The sequence below is a fragment of the Drosophila takahashii genome, unplaced genomic scaffold (genome assembly GCF_030179915.1).
Source record: "Drosophila takahashii strain IR98-3 E-12201 unplaced genomic scaffold, DtakHiC1v2 scaffold_144, whole genome shotgun sequence".
In the NCBI taxonomy this organism is placed as follows: domain Eukaryota; kingdom Metazoa; phylum Arthropoda; class Insecta; order Diptera; family Drosophilidae; genus Drosophila; species Drosophila takahashii.
This window is the reverse complement of record NW_027221663.1, coordinates 20884-45000: the sequence shown is the minus strand read 5'-3', so window position 1 is coordinate 45000 and position 24117 is coordinate 20884. Positions and strand designations below refer to the sequence as shown.

Below are 24117 nucleotides of genomic sequence, written 5' to 3'. Positions count from 1 at the left end.
AAAGCACATGTCCCATAAGGTTCATGTTTTAATTGCATGTATTAGCTCTAGAATTACCACAGTTATCCAAGTAACTGTTAACGATCTAAGGAACCATAACTGATATAATGAGCCTTTTGCGGTTTCACTTTTAATTCGTGTGTACTTAGACATGCATGGCTTAATCTTTGAGACAAGCATATAACTACTGGCAGGATCAACCAGAATAATGTTTTCGTTCATATTTCATTCATATTTTTGAATAGAAATTAGTAATATAAATATAATAGATTTTATTTCCATTTTATATGTTCGGTTTTTCTTAAATATTGATTTTAATTCAATATTTTTTTTTTGCTTTGTGAAATAATTCTATTTTAATTCGAATACGGCCATTTTTATATGGCATTCGTATACGTTCTTTAATTTTTACTTGTTTCGCCACTAATATAACAAGTTTATAATTGATGTTAAAGAAAAAGTACAACTTTTTTATAACACAATTTTCAATATATATTGTTCTTTCTATAAGTTTTTATTATATTATATATACATATTTCATTCTAAAATATCATTTTTGTTCAACATACATAATTATTGTATCCACACATGTACAATTTTTGTTTAACCAATATAAATATTGAGTTAAATCATTTGCATTTTGATGATAAATTTAAAATTTATCTTTTCCATATAACTCTCTGGTAATATATGATATAAAACCGAGCGCATATGAAATTATTTTGATCACTAATATTGCAATTATATTTTATTATAATGCTTTTTGTAAACACATTGTACCGGCAAGCGATACTCTGTGCCCAAACGACAGGGGATATAATAATTTAATATAAATTATCATATATACCTGCCACCAAAGATTAACGATAAAAGTCGGAAACAATTTGTTATTCTATATATAATAGAAACTTGACCTCTGTTTCACCTTATTATCATGGGTTTATAATATTAACCGCGTAGCCAAGTCTTAATTTCATTTAAGAAACAAATTTATACGGATAATATTTTGATTTTAATATATGTTGTTCTATTGATAACAAAAGTATATATTATAATATATTTTGTTCAATAGTAGATGGACTACTTACTGTACCATCCTTATTTTTTATTATTATTGATATACATTATATTGACAACAGCATATGATATTCATATGGTTTGTTCAATAATTAATTGGTGGACAACCACTGACCATCCTATAGTAGTTTTTGGCCACGACGTCTAAATATCGAAATTATTTAATTCCGTTTGCCACCCATACGATAGATATTAACTATCTATAATAATAATGTGTACGCATAAAATATTATATGTATATATATAGACCAACAGACAAGCACTTCACCCTATAGTAGTTTTTGGCCACGACGTCTATATATCGGGCATATTTAATTCTCTTTGCCACCCAACCAAAGATATTCACTTTTTATATAAAGTATTATTTGATCATATTAATATAACCAATTATTTCTGCCATATTCATATAATTTCTTTATGAATTATTTTTTGGTCATATCCATATAATCTATATGCCGTATCCATATAATGAATACGGCATATCCATACAACTAGCCATATTTGTATGTCAATGTATATTTTATTATACATTTTTTTTCTTTATACATATAATACGGTATTTCCATATCGCTATAATTGAATTATATGTATAAGATATCATTTATATATAGCATTGCCAAAATAATATGATAAACATAAATTTTGAACAATACGGCCGGTCGGCGAGCACTGCCTCCCTATATATGTTTTTGGCCACGACGTCTAAATATTGGGTATTTTTCGTACTGCGGCCCCGGTGTATGTAAATTGGGCATATTTCGTACTGATGCCAACATATCTATATGACTCATTATTTTCTTCCATATCAATATAACTTCTTTTATTTCCATATTCAAGTAATTTCTTTATTTGCCATATCAATATAAAATATTTTTTGGTCATATTTATATAATCTATATGCCGTATCCATATAATGACTACGGCATATCCATACAACTAGCCATATTTGTATGTCAATGTATATTTTATTATACATTTTTTTTCTTTATACATATAATATGGTATTTCCATATCGCTATAATTGAATTATATGTATAAGATATCATTTATATATAGCATTGCCAAAATAATATGATAAACATAAATTTTGAACAATACGGCCGGTCGGCGAGCACTGCCTCCCTATATATGTTTTTGGCCACGACGTCTAAATATTGGGTATTTTTCGTACTGCGGCCCCGGTGTATGTAAATTGGGCATATTTCGTACTGATGCCAACATATCTATATGACTCATTATTTTCTTCCATATCAATATAACTTCTTTTATTTCCATATTCAAGTAATTTCTTTATTTGCCATATCAATATAAAATATTTTTTGGTCATATTTATATAATCTATATGCCGTATCCATATAATGAATACGGCATATCCATACAACTAGCCATATTTGTATGTCAATGTATATTTTATTATACATTTTTTTTCTTTATACATATAATATGGTATTTCCATATCGCTATAATTGAATTATATGTATAAGATATCATTTATATATAGCATTGCCAAAATAATATGATAAACATAAATTTTGAACAATACGGCCGGTCGGCGAGCACTGCCTCCCTATATATGTTTTTGGCCACGACGTCTAAATATTGGGTATTTTTCGTACTGCGGCCCCGGAGTATGTAAATTGGGCATATTTCGTACTGATGCCAACATATCTATATGACTCATTATTTTCTTCCATATCAATATAACTTCTTTTATTTCCATATTCAAGTAATTTCTTTATTTGCCATATCAATATAAAATATTTTTTGGTCATATTTATATAATCTATATGCCGTATCCATATAATGAATACGGCATATCCATACAACTAGCCATATTTGTATGTCAATGTATATTTTATTATACATTTTTTTTCTTTATACATATAATATGGTATTTCCATATCGCTATAATTGAATTATATGTATAAGATATCATTTATATATAGCATTGCCAAAATAATATGATAAACATAAATTTTGAACAATACGGCCGGTCGGCGAGCACTGCCTCCCTATATATGTTTTTGGCCACGACGTCTAAATATTGGGTATTTTTCGTACTGCGGCCCCGGTGTATGTAAATTGGGCATATTTCGTACTGATGCCAACATATCTATATGACTCATTATTTTCTTCCATATCAATATAACTTCTTTTATTTCCATATTCAAGTAATTTCTTTATTTGCCATATCAATATAAAATATTTTTTGGTCATATTTATATAATCTATATGCCGTATCCATATAATGAATACGGCATATCCATACAACTAGCCATATTTGTATGTCAATGTATATTTTATTATACATTTTTTTTCTTTATACATATAATATGGTATTTCCATATCGCTATAATTGAATTATATGTATAAGATATCATTTATATATAGCATTGCCAAAATAATATGATAAACATAAATTTTGAACAATACGGCCGGTCGGCGAGCACTGCCTCCCTATATATGTTTTTGGCCACGACGTCTAAATATTGGGTATTTTTCGTACTGCGGCCCCGGTGTATGTAAATTGGGCATATTTCGTACTGATGCCAACATATCTATATGACTCATTATTTTCTTCCATATCAATATAACTTCTTTTATTTCCATATTCAAGTAATTTCTTTATTTGCCATATCAATATAAAATATTTTTTGGTCATATTTATATAATCTATATGCCGTATCCATATAATGAATACGGCATATCCATACAACTAGCCATATTTGTATGTCAATGTATATTTTATTATACATTTTTTTTCTTTATACATATAATATGGTATTTCCATATCGCTATAATTGAATTATATGTATAAGATATCATTTATATATAGCATTGCCAAAATAATATGAAAACATAAATTTTGAACAATACAACCGGTCGGCGAGCACTGCCTCCCTATATATGTTTTTGGCCACGACGTCTAAATATTGGGTATTTATCGTACTGCGGCTCCGGTGTATGTAAATTGGGCATATTTCGTACTGATGCCACCATATCCATATAACTTATTTTTTGTTCTATATCTATATAATTAATTTTTTTCCATACCTATAACTATTAAACTAATTTTTTTCCATATCCATACTTGAACTTATTATTTTTCCCATATCCATATAACTCGTTTTTTCCATATCCACACTAGAATTTAGTATTTATCCCATATCCATATAAATCATTATTTACCATATCAATATAAATAATATTTTTCCATATTCATACTAGAACTTAATATTTCTTTAATATTCATATAACTCAATATTTTTTCATATCCATACTAGAACTTATTCTTTTTCCCATATCCATACTAGAACTTATAAATTTTTCCCATATTCATATAACTAATTTTTTTCATATCCATACTAGAACATTATATTTTTGCCATATCTATATAACTCATTTTATTCCATATCCATACTAGAACTTATTATTCCTTTAATATCCATATAACTTAATATTTTTCCATATCCATACCAGAACTTTTTATTTTTCCCATATCCATAGAACTAATTTTTTTCATATCCATACTAGAACCTAATTTTCTTCCTATATCCATATAACTTATTATTTACTATTACAATATAATTAATTTTTTCCATATCCATACTAGAGCTTATTATCTCTTCAATATCCATAAAACTCAATATTTTTTCATATCCATACTAGAACTGATTATTTTTCCCATATCCATACTAGAACTCAGTATTCTTCCCATATCCATACTACAACTTAGTATTTTTCCCATATGCATATAACTCATTATTTAGCATATCAATATAACTAATTTTTTTCCATATCCATACTAGAACTTATTATTTCTTTAATATCCATATAACTCAATATTTTTTTATATCCATACTAGAACTTATTATTTTTCCCATATCCATACTAGAACTTATAAATTTTCCCATATTCATATAACTAATTTTTTTCATATCCATACTAGAACATTAAATTTTTTGCCATATCTATATAACTCATTTTATTCCATATCCATACTAGAACTTATTATTTCTTTAATATCCATATAACTCAATATTTTTTCATATCCATACTAGAACTTATCATTTTTCCCATATTCATATAACTCATTTTTCCATATCCATACTAGAACTCTGTATTCTTTTCCATATCCATATAACTCATTTTTTTTTTCATATCCATACTAGAACTTATTATTTTTCCCATATCCACATAACTCATTTTTTTCATATCCATACTAGAACTTGTTATTTTTCCCATATCCATATAACTCATTTTTTTCATATCCATACTAGAACTTAATATTATTTTCATATCCATATAACTCATGTTTGGACTTGGAATATTTTTATACACGTCACTAATAGGATGACGATTCAGTTGGCTACCTTAAGAGGTACATATACTTGCATATGTCTCTTACTTGTATGTTCGGACTTAGAATATTTTTATACACGTCACTAATAGGATGACGATTCAGTTGGCTACCTTAAGAGGTACATATACTTGCATATGTCTCTTACTTGTATGTTCGGACTTAGAATATTTTTATACACGTCACTAATAGGATGACGATTCAGTTGGCTACCTTAAGAGGTACATATACTTGCATATGTCTCTTATTTGCATGTTCGGACTTAGAATATTTTTATACGCGTCACTAATAGGATGACGATTCAGTTGGCTACCTTAAGAGGTACATATACTTGCATATGTCTCTTACTTGTATGTTCGGACTTAGAATATTTTTATACACGTCACTAATAGGATGACGATTCAGTTGGCTACCTTAAGAGGTACATATACTTGCATATGTCTCTTACTTGTATGTTCGGACTTAGAATATTTTTATACACGTCACTAATAGGATGACGATTCAGTTGGCTACCTTAAGAGGTACATATACTTGCATATGTCTCTTACTTGTATGTTCGGACTTAGAATATTTGTATACACGTCACTAATAGGATGACGATTCAGTTGGCTACCTTAAGAAGTACATATACTTGCATATGTCTCTTATTTGCATGTTCGGACTTAGAATATTTTTATACGCGTCACTAATAGGATGACGATACATATGGCTACCATTGTTAAATATATTTAAATAAAATTTATTTAAATATAATTATTATTTTATATATATATATTTTATATATATATATATTCTGACTTAAAAAAGCCAAACAAAATAAACACAATTAAATTTATGTTTATTATCGAATCATCAAGCAAAGGATAAGCTTCAGTGGATCGCAGTATGGCAGCTGCTCAACCACTTACAACACCTTGCCTGTTACAAAAGTCGTTTACAATTGATTCTAGGCTTTGTCATTGTATTAAATAATGCTTTTATATGTAACTAGCGCGGCATCAGGTGATCGAAGATCCTCCCAATTTACTATGTTACAAATTACATTGGCATCACATCCATTGTCGTTTATAAAGTAAATTATAAACTTTAAATGGTTTAGAAGCCATACAATGCAAATTGCCCCTTATTTATCATTGCAGTCCAGCACGGATACGACCTTAGAGGCGTTCAGGCATAATCCAACGGACGTAGCGTCATACCACTGTTCGCTCGAACAAGTATTGTGCCATTGGTCCGTACCTGCGGTTCCTCTCGTACTACGCAGGAATGCTGTCGCAACAACGTTTTGTCATTAGTAGGGTAAAACTAACCTGTCTCACGACGGTCTAAACCCAGCTCACGTTCCCTTGCATGGGTGAACAATCCAACGCTTGGTGAATTTTGCTTCACAATGATAGGAAGAGCCGACATCGAAGGATCAAAAAGCGACGTCGCTATGAACGCTTGGCCGCCACAAGCCAGTTATCCCTATGGTAACTTTTCTGACACCTCTTGTTAAAAACTCTTTAAACCAAAAGGATCGATAGGCCGAGCTTTTGCTGTCCCTGTGTGTACTGAACACCGAGATCAAGTCAGCATTTGCCCTTTTGCTCTATGTGTGGTTTCTGTCCGCACTGAGCTGGCCTTGGGACACCTCCGTTATTATTTGAGAGATGTACCGCCCCAGTCAAACTCCCTACCTGGCAATGTCCTTGAATTGGATCATACCTGAGTAATTGGAGTTATACCAAATTTTCAAATCAAAAATACATAAATGCACCGTTTTATTAAAGAATTTGTTTGCGATTATATAACAAACTCGTGATACTTTGATCAAGAAGCTTGCATCAAAACCCAATACCATAAGATATAATAAATATATCCGTATAATGGCTAGGAAATGATACACGTTCCATTTAATCAAGTAAGTAAGGAAACAATAAGAGTAGTGGTATTTCATTGACGATACCAAACCGAAGTCTAATATCTCCCACTTATTCTACACCTCTTATGTCTCCTTACACTGCCAGATTAGAGTCAAGCTCAAAAGGGTCTTCTTTCCCCGCTAATTATTCCAAGCCCGTTCCCTTGGCTGTGGTTTCGCTAGATAGTAGATAGGGACAGTAGGAATCTCGTTAATCCATTCATGCGCGTCACTAATTAGATGACGAGGCATTTGGCTACCTTAAGAGAGTCATAGTTACTCCCGCCGTTGACCCGCGCTTACTTGAATTTCTTCACTTTGACATTCAGAGCACTGGGCAGAAATCACATTGTGTCAACACCCGCTAGGGCCATCACAATGCTTTGTTTTAATTAGACAGTCGGATTCCCCAAGTCCGTGCCAGTTCTGAATTGATTGTTAATTGATAATCGTTATAATTAATAAGAACTAATTGGTTTGACCCAATTAGTATTCTTAAAAATTTTAGCAAGAAAGTTCCACAATTGGCTACGTAACTAACTATCCGGGGAACAAGTAACTAACATAAATGCTAGAAACTCTATTTACCCAGAACGAGCACATAAACCATGTTATTGTTTCCCAATCAAGCCCGACTATCTCAATCTTCAGAGCCAATCCTTATCCCGAAGTTACGGATCTAATTTGCCGACTTCCCTTACCTACATTATTCTATCGACTAGAGACTCTTCACCTTGGAGACCAGCTGCGGATATTGGTACGGCCTGTTGAGAAGTTTGCGTGTCCCCACCATAAATTTTCAAGGTCCGAGGAGAAAATATCGACACAACAGTATATGTCATGCTCTTCTAGCCCATCTACCATATCTCTCTGCGAAAGACTTCCATGGTAGTACGGCTATAAAACAGAAAAGAAAACTCTTCCGATATCTCTCGACGGCTTCTTTATGGTCGTTCCTGTTGCCAGGATGAGCACGAGGCCCATATTTAATAACAAACGGATACTCAACAGGTTACGGAATTGGAACCGTATTCCCTTTCGTTCAAAATTATTCAAGTATATTATATTAGCTTGATTTGTATATATTGCGTTTTTGGTTTTACTTGAAAATTTTCGGCTTTCGCCTTGAACTTAGGACCGACTAACTCGTGATCAACCACTGTTCACACGAAACCCTTCTCCACTTCAGTCCTCCAAGGTCTCATTCGATTATTTGCTACTACCACCAAGATCTGTACCAATGGCAGCTCCATGCAGGCTTACGCCAAACACTTCTACGCATACCATTGTACCTTCCTACTCACTAAAGTTTCAAAATTTATATCACAAGTAATATAAATCATCTACTTTAGCGGTAATGTATAGGTATACAACTTAAGCGCCATCCATTTTAAGGGCTAGTTGCTTCGGCAGGTGAGTTGTTACACACTCCTTAGCGGATTTCGACTTCCATGATCACCGTCCTGCTGTTTTAAGCAACCAACGCCTTTCATGGTATCTGCATGAGTTGTTAATTTGGGCACCGTAACATTACGTTTGGTTCATCCCACAGCGCCAGTTCTGCTTACCAAAAGTGGCCCACTGGGCACATTATATCATAACCTTAAACTTCATATCAAGAAAGTTAAGGTTCTTACCCATTTAAAGTTTGAGAATAGGTTAAGATCGTTTCGACCCTAAGGCCTCTAATCATTCGCTTTACCAGATAAGATTATTTTATATAATATTAAAATGCACCAGCTATCCTGAGGGAAACTTCGGAAGGAACCAGCTACTAGATGGTTCGATTGGTCTTTCGCCCCTATACTCAATTCTGACAATCGATTTGCACGTCAGAACTGTTTCGGTCTTCCATCAGGGTTTCCCCTGACTTCAACCTGATCAAGTATAGTTCACCATCTTTCGGGTCACAGCATATATGCTCAAGGTACGTTCCAGTTAGAGGCATAAATAATATAAATATCATTATACATAACTATATAGAACGCCCCGGGATTGTGTTAATTAGCTATAAATAGTTAAAAAACTAATCCCATTATTAGTCAAGTTAATTACGCTATTAGGTTTATATCCCAATAACTTGCACATATGTTAGACTCCTTGGTCCGTGTTTCAAGACGGGTCCCGAAGGTATCCTGAATCTTTCGCATTGTTAATCCTACAAGTGCATATAATAAACACAAAAATCAATGATAATCATGCCATTATATAATTCCGAAAAATTAACGCACTGTATTCATATAAATCTATCAGCACTTTATCAAATTAATAACATTTATTCTGTGTTAAAATGCAAGCAATTTAATTTGAATAAACTATAAGTTATATTTTATGATAAATTTGGTATGCTAATAGATTACAATGTCCTTATATGGAAAAAATGCACACTATTATCATAATATTGTTTAAATATTACAATTTTAATGATGAATTTTCCATAACGGATATTCAGGTTCATCGGGCTTAACCTCTAAGCAGTTTCACGTACTGTTTAACTCTCTATTCAGAGTTCTTTTCAACTTTCCCTCACGGTACTTGTTTACTATCGGTCTCATGGTTATATTTAGTTTTAGATGGAGTTTACCACCCACTTAGTGCTGCACTATCAAGCAACACGACTCTTTGGAAACATCATCTAGTAATCATTAACGTTATACGGGCCTGGCACCCTCTATGGGTAAATGGCCTCATTTAAGAAGGACTTAAATCGTTAATTTCTCATACTAGAATATTGACGCTCCATACACTGCATCTCACATTTGCCATATAGACAAAGTGACTTAGTGCTGAACTGATTTCTTTTCGCTCGCCGCTACTAAGAAAATCCTTGTTAGTTTCTTTTCCTCCCCTAATTAATATGCTTAAATTCAGGGGGTAGTCCCATATGAGTTGAGGTTGTATATAACTTTTATTTGCAATTAATTCTTTATATATAATGATAAAACATTTTATTAAATTCGTTTAAAGCTGACGTATATATATATTAATGGCATTTATTTGTAACGAATTAACGAAGAATAATAATATTGTCAACGTTTTTCATATTTCAAATCATTAATAAGAGACAATTCTAGATAATATTTTATGCTAGACATTTCTCAGTATTATTTGATTGAAAAAGAAAATATTCCTCTTCGTTTTTCTCAAAGTTTAATTACTATTGTGAGATAATGTTTTTCATATATTTGTTAATATTATGAATAAAATAATTAAATTATTTTTATCCAATAATATACCATATGCTTATAAAATTTTATTATAAAATTTGTATAAACAACTTAATTAGCATAGTCTTACAACCCTCAACCATATGTAGTCCAAGCAGCACTATAAAATTAATTAAAGTACATAACAGCATGGACTGCGATATGCGTTCAAAATGTCGATGTTCATGTGTCCTGCAGTTCACACGATGACGCACAGTTTGCTGCGTTCTTCATCGACCCATGAGCCGAGTGATCCACCGCTTAGAGTTTTATAATATTGGTTTTAAATTTGGTCAAATATGTTTTTATTGAAAGAAATTAAAAATACACCATTTTACTGGCATATATCAATTCCTTCAATAAATGTATTTATATACCTAAAATAAATGCTGCGAAATGTCTTAGTTTTATATAAACAATATATATCAAAGTATTATTTGTAATGGCATTTGTTTGTTAATATATATTGATAATTTTATATAAAACATTAACCTGAAACCAGGTACAACATTGTATATTTTAGGTTGTTGCATTATCCAATGTATGATCATCATCAAATTAGTTGGCCAATACATCTCGCAACGCGTGTATATTATGGTCCATATACACACAAAAGTTTATAATAAATATATAAAATATATTTTATTATATTAATAATTCGATTTGCTTGTTCGAATTTTATGTTTGTTTCTATTTAATTTATTTGTAATAATATTATATTATTACAATATTTCGATTTGCTTGTTCGAAATTTATTTGATCTTTTACTTTTAAGATCATATTTTTGGTATAATTATTATTATAATTATTATGTATATATATATATATATTGGTAATTTGTATTAAATTTGTATTAACAAATTTTTTTATTAACGGTAAGGATATTATACAATAATGATCCTTCCGCAGGTTCACCTACGGAAACCTTGTTACGACTTTTACTTCCTCTAAATAATCAAGTTCGGTCAACTTTTGCGAAACAACCGTAACACACAAGGCGTCACAGTGATCACGTCCGGAGACCTCACTAAATAATTCAATCGGTAGTAGCGACGGGCGGTGTGTACAAAGGGCAGGGACGTAATCAATGCGAGTTAATGACTCACACTTACTGGGAATTCCAAGTTCATGTGAACAGTTTCAGTTCACAATCCCAAGCATGAAAGTGGTTCAGCGGTTTACCCGGACCTCTCGGTCTAGGAAATACACGTTGATACTTTCATTGTAGCGCGCGTGCAGCCCAGGACATCTAAGGGCATCACAGACCTGTTATTGCTCAATCTCATTATTGCTAGACGCAATTTGTCCATTTAAGAAGCTAGTGTCCTTATAATGGGACAAACCAACAGGTACGGCTCCACTTATATAAACACATTCAAACACAATAAACATTTTACTGCCACCATGAATGAAGGCTATATAAGCTTCAACACCATAATCCTGAAGATATCTATTTAATATATTTGAGTCTCGTTCGTTATCGGAATTAACCAGACAAATCACTCCACGAACTAAGAACGGCCATGCACCACCACCCATAGATTCGAGAAAGAGCTATCAATCTGTCTTACACACTTATGTTCGGACCTGGTAAGTTTTCCCGTGTTGAGTCAAATTAAGCCGCAGGCTCCACTCCTGGTGGTGCCCTTCCGTCAATTCCTTTAAGTTTCAGCTTTGCAACCATACTTCCCCCGGAGCCCAAAAGCTTTGGTTTCCCGGGAAGCGACTGAGAGAGCCATAAAAGTAGCTACACCCAATTGCTAGCTGGCATCGTTTATGGTTAGAACTAGGGCGGTATCTGATCGCCTTCGAACCTCTAACTTTCGTTCTTGATTAATGAAAACATCTTTGGCAAATGCTTTCGCTTAAGTTAGTCTTACGACGGTCCAAGAATTTCACCTCTCGCGTCGTAATACTAATGCCCCCAAACTGCTTCTATTAATCATTACCTCTTGATCTGAAAACCAATGAAAGCAGAACAGAGGTCTTATTTCATTATCCCATGCACAGAATATTCAGGCATTTGAAGCCTGCTTTAAGCACTCTAATTTGTTCAAAGTAATTGTACCGGCCCACAATAACACTCGTTTAAGAGCACTAATGCAGGTTTTTAAATAGGAGGAACATATGAAAAAATACAAGTATTTAAACACATATAAGAACTCCACCGGTAATACGCTTACATACATAAAGGTATAGTACTAACCACAATTGTAAGTTGTACTACCCGTATGAAGCACAAGTTCAACTACGAACGTTTTAACCGCAACAACTTTAATATACGCTATTGGAGCTGGAATTACCGCGGCTGCTGGCACCAGACTTGCCCTCCAATTGGTCCTTGTTAAAGGATTTAAAGTGTACTCATTCCAATTACAGGGCCTCGGATATGAGTCCTGTATTGTTATTTTTCGTCACTACCTCCCCGAGCTGGGAGTGGGTAATTTACGCGCCTGCTGCCTTCCTTAGATGTGGTAGCCGTTTCTCAGGCTCCCTCTCCGGAATCGAACCCTGATTCCCCGTTACCCGTTGCAACCATGGTAGTCCTAGATACTACCATCAAAAGTTGATAGGGCAGACATTTGAAAGATCTGTCGTCGGTACAAGACCATACGATCTGCATGTTATCTAGAGTTCAACCAATATAACGATCTTGCGATCGCTTGGTTTTAGCCTAATAAAAGCACATGTCCCATAAGGTTCATGTTTTAATTGCATGTATTAGCTCTAGAATTACCACAGTTATCCAAGTAACTGTTAACGATCTAAGGAACCATAACTGATATAATGAGCCTTTTGCGGTTTCACTTTTAATTCGTGTGTACTTAGACATGCATGGCTTAATCTTTGAGACAAGCATATAACTACTGGCAGGATCAACCAGAATAATGTTTTCGTTCATATTTCATTCATATTTTTTGAATAGAAATTAGTAATATAAATATAATAGATTTTATTTCCATTTTATATGTTCGGTTTTTCTTAAATATTGATTTTAATTCAATATTTTTTTTTGCTTTGTGAAATAATTCTATTTTAATTCGAATACGGCCATTTTTATATGGCATTCGTATACGTTCTTTAATTTTTACTTGTTTCGCCACTAATATAACAAGTTTATAATTGATGTTAAAGAAAAAGTACAACTTTTTTATAACACAATTTTCAATATATATTGTTCTTTCTATAAGTTTTTATTATATTATATATACATATTTCATTCTAAAATATCATTTTTGTTCAACATACATAATTATTGTATCCACACATGTACAATTTTTGTTTAACCAATATAAATATTGAGTTAAATCATTTGCATTTTGATGATAAATTTAAAATTTATCTTTTCCATATAACTCTCTGGTAATATATGATATAAAACCGAGCGCATATGAAATTATTTTGATCACTAATATTGCAATTATATTTTATTATAATGCTTTTTGTAAACACATTGTACCGGCAAGCGATACTCTGTGCCCAAACGACAGGGGATATAATAATTTAATATAAATTATCATATATACCTGCCACCAAAGATTAACGATAAAAGTCGGAAACAATTTGTTATTCTATATATAATAGAAACTTGACCTCTGTTTCACCTTATTATCATGGGTTTATAATATTAACCGCGTAGCCAAGTCTTAATTTCATTTAAGAAACAAATTTATACGGATAATATTTTGATTTTAATATATGTTGTTCTATTGATAACAAAAGTATATATTATAATATATTTTGTTCAATAGTAGATGGACTACTTACTGTACCATCCTTATTTTTTATTATTATTGATATACATTATATTGACAACAGCATATGATATTCATATGGTTTGTTCAATAATTAATTGGTGGACAACCACTGACCATCCTATAGTAGTTTTTGGCCACGACGTCTAAATATCGAAATTATTTAATTCCGTTTGCCACCCATACGATAGATATTAACTATCTATAATAATAATGTGTACGCATAAAATATTATATGTATATATATAGACCAACAGACAAGCACTTCACCCTATAGTAGTTTTTGGCCACGACGTCTATATATCGGGCATATTTAATTCTCTTTGCCACCCAACCAAAGATATTCACTTTTTTATATAAAGTATTATTTGATCATATTAATATAACCAATTATTTCTGCCATATTCATATAATTTCTTTATGAATTATTTTTTGGTCATATCCATATAATCTATATGCCGTATCCATATAATGAATACGGCATATCCATACAACTAGCCATATTTGTATGTCAATGTATATTTTATTATACATTTTTTTTCGTTATACATATAATATGGTATTTCCATATCGCTATAATTGAATTATATGTATAAGATATCATTTATATATAGCATTGCCAAAATAATATGATAAACATAAATTTTGAACAATACGGCCGGTCGGCGAGCACTGCCTCCCTATATATGTTTTTGGCCACGACGTCTAAATATTGGGTATTTTTCGTACTGCGGCCCCGGTGTATGTAAATTGGGCATATTTCGTACTGATGCCAACATATCTATATGACTCATTATTTTCTTCCATATCAATATAACTTCATTTATTTCCATATTCAAGTAATTTCTTTATTTGCCATATCAATATAAAATATTTTTTTGTCATATTTATATAATCTATATGCCGTATCCATATATTTAATACGCCATATCCATACAACTAGCCATATTTGTATGTCAATGTATATTTTATTATACATTTTTTTTCTTTATACATATAATATGGTATTTCCATATCGCTATAATTGAATTATATGTATAAGATATCATTTATATATAGCATTGCCAAAATAATATGATAAACATAAATTTTGAACAATACGGCCGGTCGGCGAGCACTGCCTCCCTATATATGTTTTTGGCCACGACGTCTAAATATTGGGTATTTTTCGTACTGCGGCCCCGGTGTATGTAAATTGGGCATATTTCGTACTGATGCCAACATATCTATATGACTCATTATTTTCTTCCATATCAATATAACTTCTTTTATTTCCATATTCAAGTAATTTCTTTATTTGCCATATCAATATAAAATATTTTTTGGTCATATTTATATAATCTATATGCCGTATCCATATAATGAATACGGCATATCCATACAACTAGCCATATTTGTATGTCAATGTATATTTTATTATACATTTTTTTTCTTTATACATATAATATGGTATTTCCATATCGCTATAATTGAATTATATGTATAAGATATCATTTATATATAGCATTGCCAAAATAATATGATAAACATAAATTTTGAACAATACGGCCGGTCGGCGAGCACTGCCTCCCTATATATGTTTTTGGCCACGACGTCTAAATATTGGGTATTTTTCGTACTGCGGCCCCGGTGTATGTAAATTGGGCATATTTCGTACTGATGCCAACATATCTATATGACTCATTATTTTCTTCCATATCAATATAACTTCTTTTATTTCCATATTCAAGTAATTTCTTTATTTGCCATATCAATATAAAATATTTTTTGGTCATATTTATATAATCTATATGCCGTATCCATATAATGAATACGGCATATCCATACAACTAGCCATATTTGTATGTCAATGTATATTTTATTATACATTTTTTTTCTTTATACATATAATATGGTATTTCCATATCGCTATAATTGAATTATATGTATAAGATATCATTTATATATAGCATTGCCAAAATAATATGATAAACATAAATTTTGAACAATACGGCCGGTCGGCGAGCACTGCCTCCCTATATATGTTTTTGGCCACGACGTCTAAATATTGGGTATTTTTCGTACTGCGGCCCCGGTGTATGTAAATTGGGCATATTTCGTACTGATGCCAACATATCTATATGACTCATTATTTTCTTCCATATCAATATAACTTCTTTTATTTCCATATTCAAGTAATTTCTTTATTTGCCATATCAATATAAAATATTTTTTGGTCATATTTATATAATCTATATGCCGTATCCATATAATGAATACGGCATATCCATACAACTAGCCATATTTGTATGTCAATGTATATTTTATTATACATTTTTTTTCTTTATACATATAATATGGTATTTCCATATCGCTATAATTGAATTATATGTATAAGATATCATTTATATATAGCATTGCCAAAATAATATGAAAACATAAATTTTGAACAATACAACCGGTCGGCGAGCACTGCCTCCCTATATATGTTTTTGGCCACGACGTCTAAATATTGGGTATTTATCGTACTGCGGCTCCGGTGTATGTAAATTGGGCATATTTCGTACTGATGCCACCATATCCATATAACTTATTTTTTGTTCTATATCTATATAATTAATTTTTTTCCATACCTATAACTATTAAACTAATTTTTTTCCATATCCATACTTGAACTTATTATTTTTCCCATATCCATATAACTCGTTTTTTCCATATCCACACTAGAATTTAGTATTTATCCCATATCCATATAAATCATTATTTACCATATCAATATAAATAATATTTTTCCATATTCATACTAGAACTTATTATTTCTTTAATATTCATATAACTCAATATTTTTTCATATCCATACTAGAACTTATTCTTTTTCCCATATCCATACTAGAACTTATAAATTTTCCCATATTCATATAACTAATTTTTTTCATATCCATACTAGAACATTATATTTTTGCCATATCTATATAACTCATTTTATTCCATATCCATACTAGAACTTATTATTTCTTTAATATCCATATAACTTAATATTTTTCCATATCCATACCAGAACTTTTTATTTTTCCCATATCCATAGAACTAATTTTTTTCATATCCATACTAGAACCTAATTTTCTTCCTATATCCATATAACTTATTATTTACTATTACAATATAATTAATTTTTTCCATATCCATACTAGAGCTTATTATCTCTTCAATATCCATAAAACTCAATATTTTTTCATATCCATACTAGAACTGATTATTTTTCCCATATCCATACTAGAACTCAGTATTCTTCCCATATCCATACTACAACTTAGTATTTTTCCCATATGCATATAACTCATTATTTAGCATATCAATATAACTAATTTTTTTCCATATCCATACTAGAACTTATTATTTCTTTAATATCCATATAACTCAATATTTTTTTATATCCATACTAGAACTTATTATTTTTCCCATATCCATACTAGAACTTATAAATTTTCCCATATTCATATAACTAATTTTTTTCATATCCATACTAGAACATTAAATTTTTTGCCATATCTATATAACTCATTTTATTCCATATCCATACTAGAACTTATTATTTCTTTAATATCCATATAACTCAATATTTTTTCATATCCATACTAGAACTTATCATTTTTCCCATATTCATATAACTCATTTTTCCATATCCATACTAGAACTCTGTATTCTTTTCCATATCCATATAACTCATTTTTTTTTCATATCCATACTAGAACTTATTATTTTTCCCATATCCACATAACTCATTTTTTTCATATCCATACTAGAACTTGTTATTTTTCCCATATCCATATAACTCATTTTTTTTCATATCCATACTAGAACTTAATATTATTTTCATATCCATATAACTCATGTTTGGACTTGGAATATTTTTATACACGTCACTAATAGGATGACGATTCAGTTGGCTACCTTAAGAGGTACATATACTTGCATATGTCTCTTACTTGTATGTTCGGACTTAGAATATTTTTATACACGTCACTAATAGGATGACGATTCAGTTGGCTACCTTAAGAGGTACATATACTTGCATATGTCTCTTACTTGTATGTTCGGACTTAGAATATTTTTATACACGTCACTAATAGGATGACGATTCAGTTGGCTACCTTAAGAGGTACATATACTTGCATATGTCTCTTATTTGCATGTTCGGACTTAGAATATTTTTATACGCGTCACTAATAGGATGACGATTCAGTTGGCTACCTTAAGAGGTACATATACTTGCATATGTCTCTTACTTGTATGTTCGGACTTAGAATATTTTTATACACGTCACTAATAGGATGACGATTCAGTTGGCTACCTTAAGAGGTACATATACTTGCATATGTCTCTTACTTGTATGTTCGGACTTAGAATATTTTTATACACGTCACTAATAGGATGACGATTCAGTTGGCTACCTTAAGAGGTACATATACTTGCATATGTCTCTTACTTGTATGTTCGGACTTAGAATATTTGTATACACGTCACTAATAGGATGACGATTCAGTTGGCTACCTTAAGAAGTACATATACTTGCATATGTCTCTTATTTGCATGTTCGGACTTAGAATATTTTTATACGCGTCACTAATAGGATGACGATACATATGGCTACCATTGTTAAATATATTTAAATAAAATTTATTTAAATATAATTATTATTTTATATATATATATTTTATATATATATATATTCTGACTTAAAAAAGCCAAACAAAATAAACACAATTAAATTTATGTTTATTATCGAATCATCAAGCAAAGGATAAGCTTCAGTGGATCGCAGTATGGCAGCTGCTCAACCACTTACAACACCTTGCCTGTTACAAAAGTCGTTTACAATTGATTCTAGGCTTTGTCATTGTATTAAATAATGCTTTTATATGTAACTAGCGCGGCATCAGGTGATCGAAGATCCTCCCAATTTACTATGTTACAAATTACATTGGCATCACATCCATTGTCGTTTATAAAGTAAATTATAAACTTTAAATGGTTTAGAAGCCATACAATGCAAATTGCCCCTTATTTATCATTGCAGTCCAGCACGGATACGACCTTAGAGGCGTTCAGGCATAATCCAACGGACGTAGCGTCATACCACTGTTCGCTCGAACAAGTATTGTGCCATTGGTCCGTACCTGCGGTTCCTCTCGTACTACGCAGGAATGCTGTCGCAACAACGTTTTGTCATTAGTAGGGTAAAACTAACCTGTCTCACGACGGTCTAAACCCAGCTCACGTTCCCTTGCATGGGTGAACAATCCAACGCTTGGTGAATTTTGCTTCACAATGATAGGAAGAGCCGACATCGAAGGATCAAAAAGCGACGTCGCTATGAACGCTTGGCCGCCACAAGCCAGTTATCCCTATGGTAACTTTTCTGACACCTCTTGTTAAAAACTCTTTAAACCAAAAGGATCGATAGGCCGAGCTTTTGCTGTCCCTGTGTGTACTGAACACCGAGATCAAGTCAGCATTTGCCCTTTTGCTCTATGTGTGGTTTCTGTCCGCACTGAGCTGGCCTTGGGACACCTCCGTTATTATTTGAGAGATGTACCGCCCCAGTCAAACTCCCTACCTGGCAATGTCCTTGAATTGGATCATACCTGAGTAATTGGAGTTATACCAAATTTTCAAATCAAAAATACATAAATGCACCGTTTTATTAAAGAATTTGTTTGCGATTATATAACAAACTCGTGATACTTTGATCAAGAAGCTTGCATCAAAACCCAATACCATAAGATATAATAAATATATCCGTATAATGGCTAGGAAATGATACACGTTCCATTTAATCAAGTAAGTAAGGAAACAATAAGAGTAGTGGTATTTCATTGACGATACCAAACCGAAGTCTAATATCTCCCACTTATTCTACACCTCTTATGTCTCCTTACACTGCCAGATTAGAGTCAAGCTCAAAAGGGTCTTCTTTCCCCGCTAATTATTCCAAGCCCGTTCCCTTGGCTGTGGTTTCGCTAGATAGTAGATAGGGACAGTAGGAATCTCGTTAATCCATTCATGCGCGTCACTAATTAGATGACGAGGCATTTGGCTACCTTAAGAGAGTCATAGTTACTCCCGCCGTTGACCCGCGCTTACTTGAATTTCTTCACTTTGACATTCAGAGCACTGGGCAGAAATCACATTGTGTCAACACCCGCTAGGGCCATCACAATGCTTTGTTTTAATTAGACAGTCGGATTCCCCAAGTCCGTGCCAGTTCTGAATTGATTGTTAATTGATAATCGTTATAATTAATAAGAACTAATTGGTTTGACCCAATTAGTATTCTTAAAAATTTTAGCAAGAAAGTTCCACAATTGGCTACGTAACTAACTATCCGGGGAACAAGTAACTAACATAAATGCTAGAAACTCTATTTACCCAGAACGAGCACATAAACCATGTTATTGTTTCCCAATCAAGCCCGACTATCTCAATCTTCAGAGCCAATCCTTATCCCGAAGTTACGGATCTAATTTGCCGACTTCCCTTACCTACATTATTCTATCGACTAGAGACTCTTCACCTTGGAGACCAGCTGCGGATATTGGTACGGCCTGTTGAGAAGTTTGCGTGTCCCCACCATAAATTTTCAAGGTCCGAGGAGAAAATATCGACACAACAGTATATGTCATGCTCTTCTAGCCCATCTACCATATCTCTCTGCGAAAGACTTCCATGGTAGTACGGCTATAAAACAGAAAAGAAAACTCTTCCGATATCTCTCGACGGCTTCTTTATGGTCGTTCCTGTTGCCAGGATGAGCACGAGGCCCATATTTAATAACAAACGGATACTCAACAGGTTACGGAATTGGAACCGTATTCCCTTTCGTTCAAAATTATTCAAGTATATTATATTAGCTTGATTTGTATATATTGCGTTTTTGGTTTTACTTGAAAATTTTCGGCTTTCGCCTTGAACTTAGGACCGACTAACTCGTGATCAACCACTGTTCACACGAAACCCTTCTCCACTTCAGTCCTCCAAGGTCTCATTCGATTATTTGCTACTACCACCAAGATCTGTACCAATGGCAGCTCCATGCAGGCTTACGCCAAACACTTCTACGCATACCATTGTACCTTCCTACTCACTAAAGTTTCAAAATTTATATCACAAGTAATATAAATCATCTACTTTAGCGGTAATGTATAGGTATACAACTTAAGCGCCATCCATTTTAAGGGCTAGTTGCTTCGGCAGGTGAGTTGTTACACACTCCTTAGCGGATTTCGACTTCCATGATCACCGTCCTGCTGTTTTAAGCAACCAACGCCTTTCATGGTATCTGCATGAGTTGTTAATTTGGGCACCGTAACATTACGTTTGGTTCATCCCACAGCGCCAGTTCTGCTTACCAAAAGTGGCCCACTGGGCACATTATATCATAACCTTAAACTTCATATCAAGAAAGTTAAGGTTCTTACCCATTTAAAGTTTGAGAATAGGTTAAGATCGTTTCGACCCTAAGGCCTCTAATCATTCGCTTTACCAGATAAGATTATTTTATATAATATTAAAATGCACCAGCTATCCTGAGGGAAACTTCGGAAGGAACCAGCTACTAGATGGTTCGATTGGTCTTTCGCCCCTATACTCAATTCTGACAATCGATTTGCACGTCAGAACTGTTTCGGTCTTCCATCAGGGTTTCCCCTGACTTCAACCTGATCAAGTATAGTTCACCATCTTTCGGGTCACAGCATATATGCTCAAGGTACGTTCCAGTTAGAGGCATAAATAATATAAATATCATTATACATAACTATATAGAACGCCCCGGGATTGTGTTAATTAGCTATAAATAGTTAAAAAACTAATCCCATTATTAGTCAAGTTAATTACGCTATTAGGTTTATATCCCAATAACTTGCACATATGTTAGACTCCTTGGTCCGTGTTTCAAGACGGGTCCCGAAGGTATCCTGAATCTTTCGCATTGTTAATCCTACAAGTGCATATAATAAACACAAAAATCAATGATAATCATGCCATTATATAATTCCGAAAAATTAACGCACTGTATTCATATAAATCTATCAGCACTTTATCAAATTAATAACATTTATTCTGTGTTAAAATGCAAGCAATTTAATTTGAATAAACTATAAGTTATATTTTATGATAAATTTGGTATGCTAATAGATTACAATGTCCTTATATGGAAAAAATGCACACTATTATCATAATATTGTTTAAATATTACAATTTTAATGATGAATTTTCCATAACGGATATTCAGGTTCATCGGGCTTAACCTCTAAGCAGTTTCACGTACTGTTTAACTCTCTATTCAGAGTTCTTTTCAACTTTCCCTCACGGTACTTGTTTACTATCGGTCTCATGGTTATATTTAGTTTTAGATGGAGTTTACCACCCACTTAGTGCTGCACTATCAAGCAACACGACTCTTTGGAAACATCATCTAGTAATCATTAACGTTATACGGGCCTGGCACCCTCTATGGGTAAATGGCCTCATTTAAGAAGGACTTAAATCGTTAATTTCTCATACTAGAATATTGACGCTCCATACACTGCATCTCACATTTGCCATATAGACAAAGTGACTTAGTGCTGAACTGATTTCTTTTCGCTCGCCGCTACTAAGAAAATCCTTGTTAGTTTCTTTTCCTCCCCTAATTAATATGCTTAAATTCAGGGGGTAGTCCCATATGAGTTGAGGTTGTATATAACTTTTATTTGCAATTAATTCTTTATATATAATGATAAAACATTTTATTAAATTCGTTTAAAGCTGACGTATATATATATTAATGGCATTTATTTGTAACGAATTAACGAAGAATAATAATATTGTCAACGTTTTTCATATTTCAAATCATTAATAAGAGACAATTCTAGATAATATTTTATGCTAGACATTTCTCAGTATTATTTGATTGAAAAAGAAAATATTCCTCTTCGTTTTTCTCAAAGTTTAATTACTATTGTGAGATAATGTTTTTCATATATTTGTTAATATTATGAATAAAATAATTAAATTATTTTTATCCAATAATATACCATATGCTTATAAAATTTTATTATAAAATTTGTATAAACAACTTAATTAGCATAGTCTTACAACCCTCAACCATATGTAGTCCAAGCAGCACTATAAAATTAATTAAAGTACATAACAGCATGGACTGCGATATGCGTTCAAAATGTCGATGTTCATGTGTCCTGCAGTTCACACGATGACGCACAGTTTGCTGCGTTCTTCATCGACCCATGAGCCGAGTGATCCACCGCTTAGAGTTTTATAATATTGGTTTTAAATTTGGTCAAATATGTTTTTATTGAAAGAAATTAAAAATACACCATTTTACTGGCATATATCAATTCCTTCAATAAATGTATTTATATACCTAAAATAAATGCTGCGAAATGTCTTAGTTTTATATAAACAATATATATCAAAGTATTATTTGTAATGGCATTTGTTTGTTAATATATATTGATAATTTTATATAAAACATTAACCTGAAACCAGGTACAACATTGTATATTTTAGGTTGTTGCATTATCCAATGTATGATCATCATCAAATTAGTTGGCCAATACATCTCGCAACGCGTGTATATTATGGTCCATATACACACAAAAGTTTATAATAAATATATAAAATATATTTTATTATATTAATAATTCGATTTGCTTGTTCGAATTTTATGTTTGTTTCTATTTAATTTATTTGTAATAATATTATATTATTACAATATTTCGATTTGCTTGTTCGAAATTTATTTGATCTTTTACTTTTAAGATCATATTTTTGGTA

General features: G+C 32.2%; 6 non-coding genes across 6 annotated transcripts in view; all 6 read right to left on the bottom strand.

Moving 5' to 3' along the window:
- Window positions 1-207, bottom strand: part of LOC138914204 (small subunit ribosomal RNA) — a 1999-nt gene extending 1792 nt beyond the window's left edge. Inside the window, exon 1 of the ribosomal RNA XR_011420068.1 lies at window positions 1-207. This exon is cut by the window's left edge and continues 1792 nt beyond it. This is a non-coding gene — a ribosomal RNA (small subunit ribosomal RNA).
- A 6074-nt stretch (window positions 208-6281) lies between these two features.
- Window positions 6282-10238, bottom strand: LOC138914207 (large subunit ribosomal RNA). The gene has a single exon (XR_011420071.1). It is a non-coding gene; the product is annotated as a large subunit ribosomal RNA (ribosomal RNA).
- A 398-nt stretch (window positions 10239-10636) lies between these two features.
- LOC138914211 (5.8S ribosomal RNA) lies at window positions 10637-10815 on the bottom strand. Its single transcript, XR_011420074.1, has one exon. It is a non-coding gene; the product is annotated as a 5.8S ribosomal RNA (ribosomal RNA).
- A 623-nt stretch (window positions 10816-11438) lies between these two features.
- Window positions 11439-13433, bottom strand: LOC138914203 (small subunit ribosomal RNA). Its single transcript, XR_011420067.1, has one exon. It is a non-coding gene; the product is annotated as a small subunit ribosomal RNA (ribosomal RNA).
- A 5629-nt stretch (window positions 13434-19062) lies between these two features.
- LOC138914206 (large subunit ribosomal RNA) lies at window positions 19063-23019 on the bottom strand. The gene has a single exon (XR_011420070.1). It is a non-coding gene; the product is annotated as a large subunit ribosomal RNA (ribosomal RNA).
- A 398-nt stretch (window positions 23020-23417) lies between these two features.
- LOC138914210 (5.8S ribosomal RNA) lies at window positions 23418-23596 on the bottom strand. The gene has a single exon (XR_011420073.1). It is a non-coding gene; the product is annotated as a 5.8S ribosomal RNA (ribosomal RNA).
- Window positions 23597-24117: the final 521 nt, after the last annotated feature.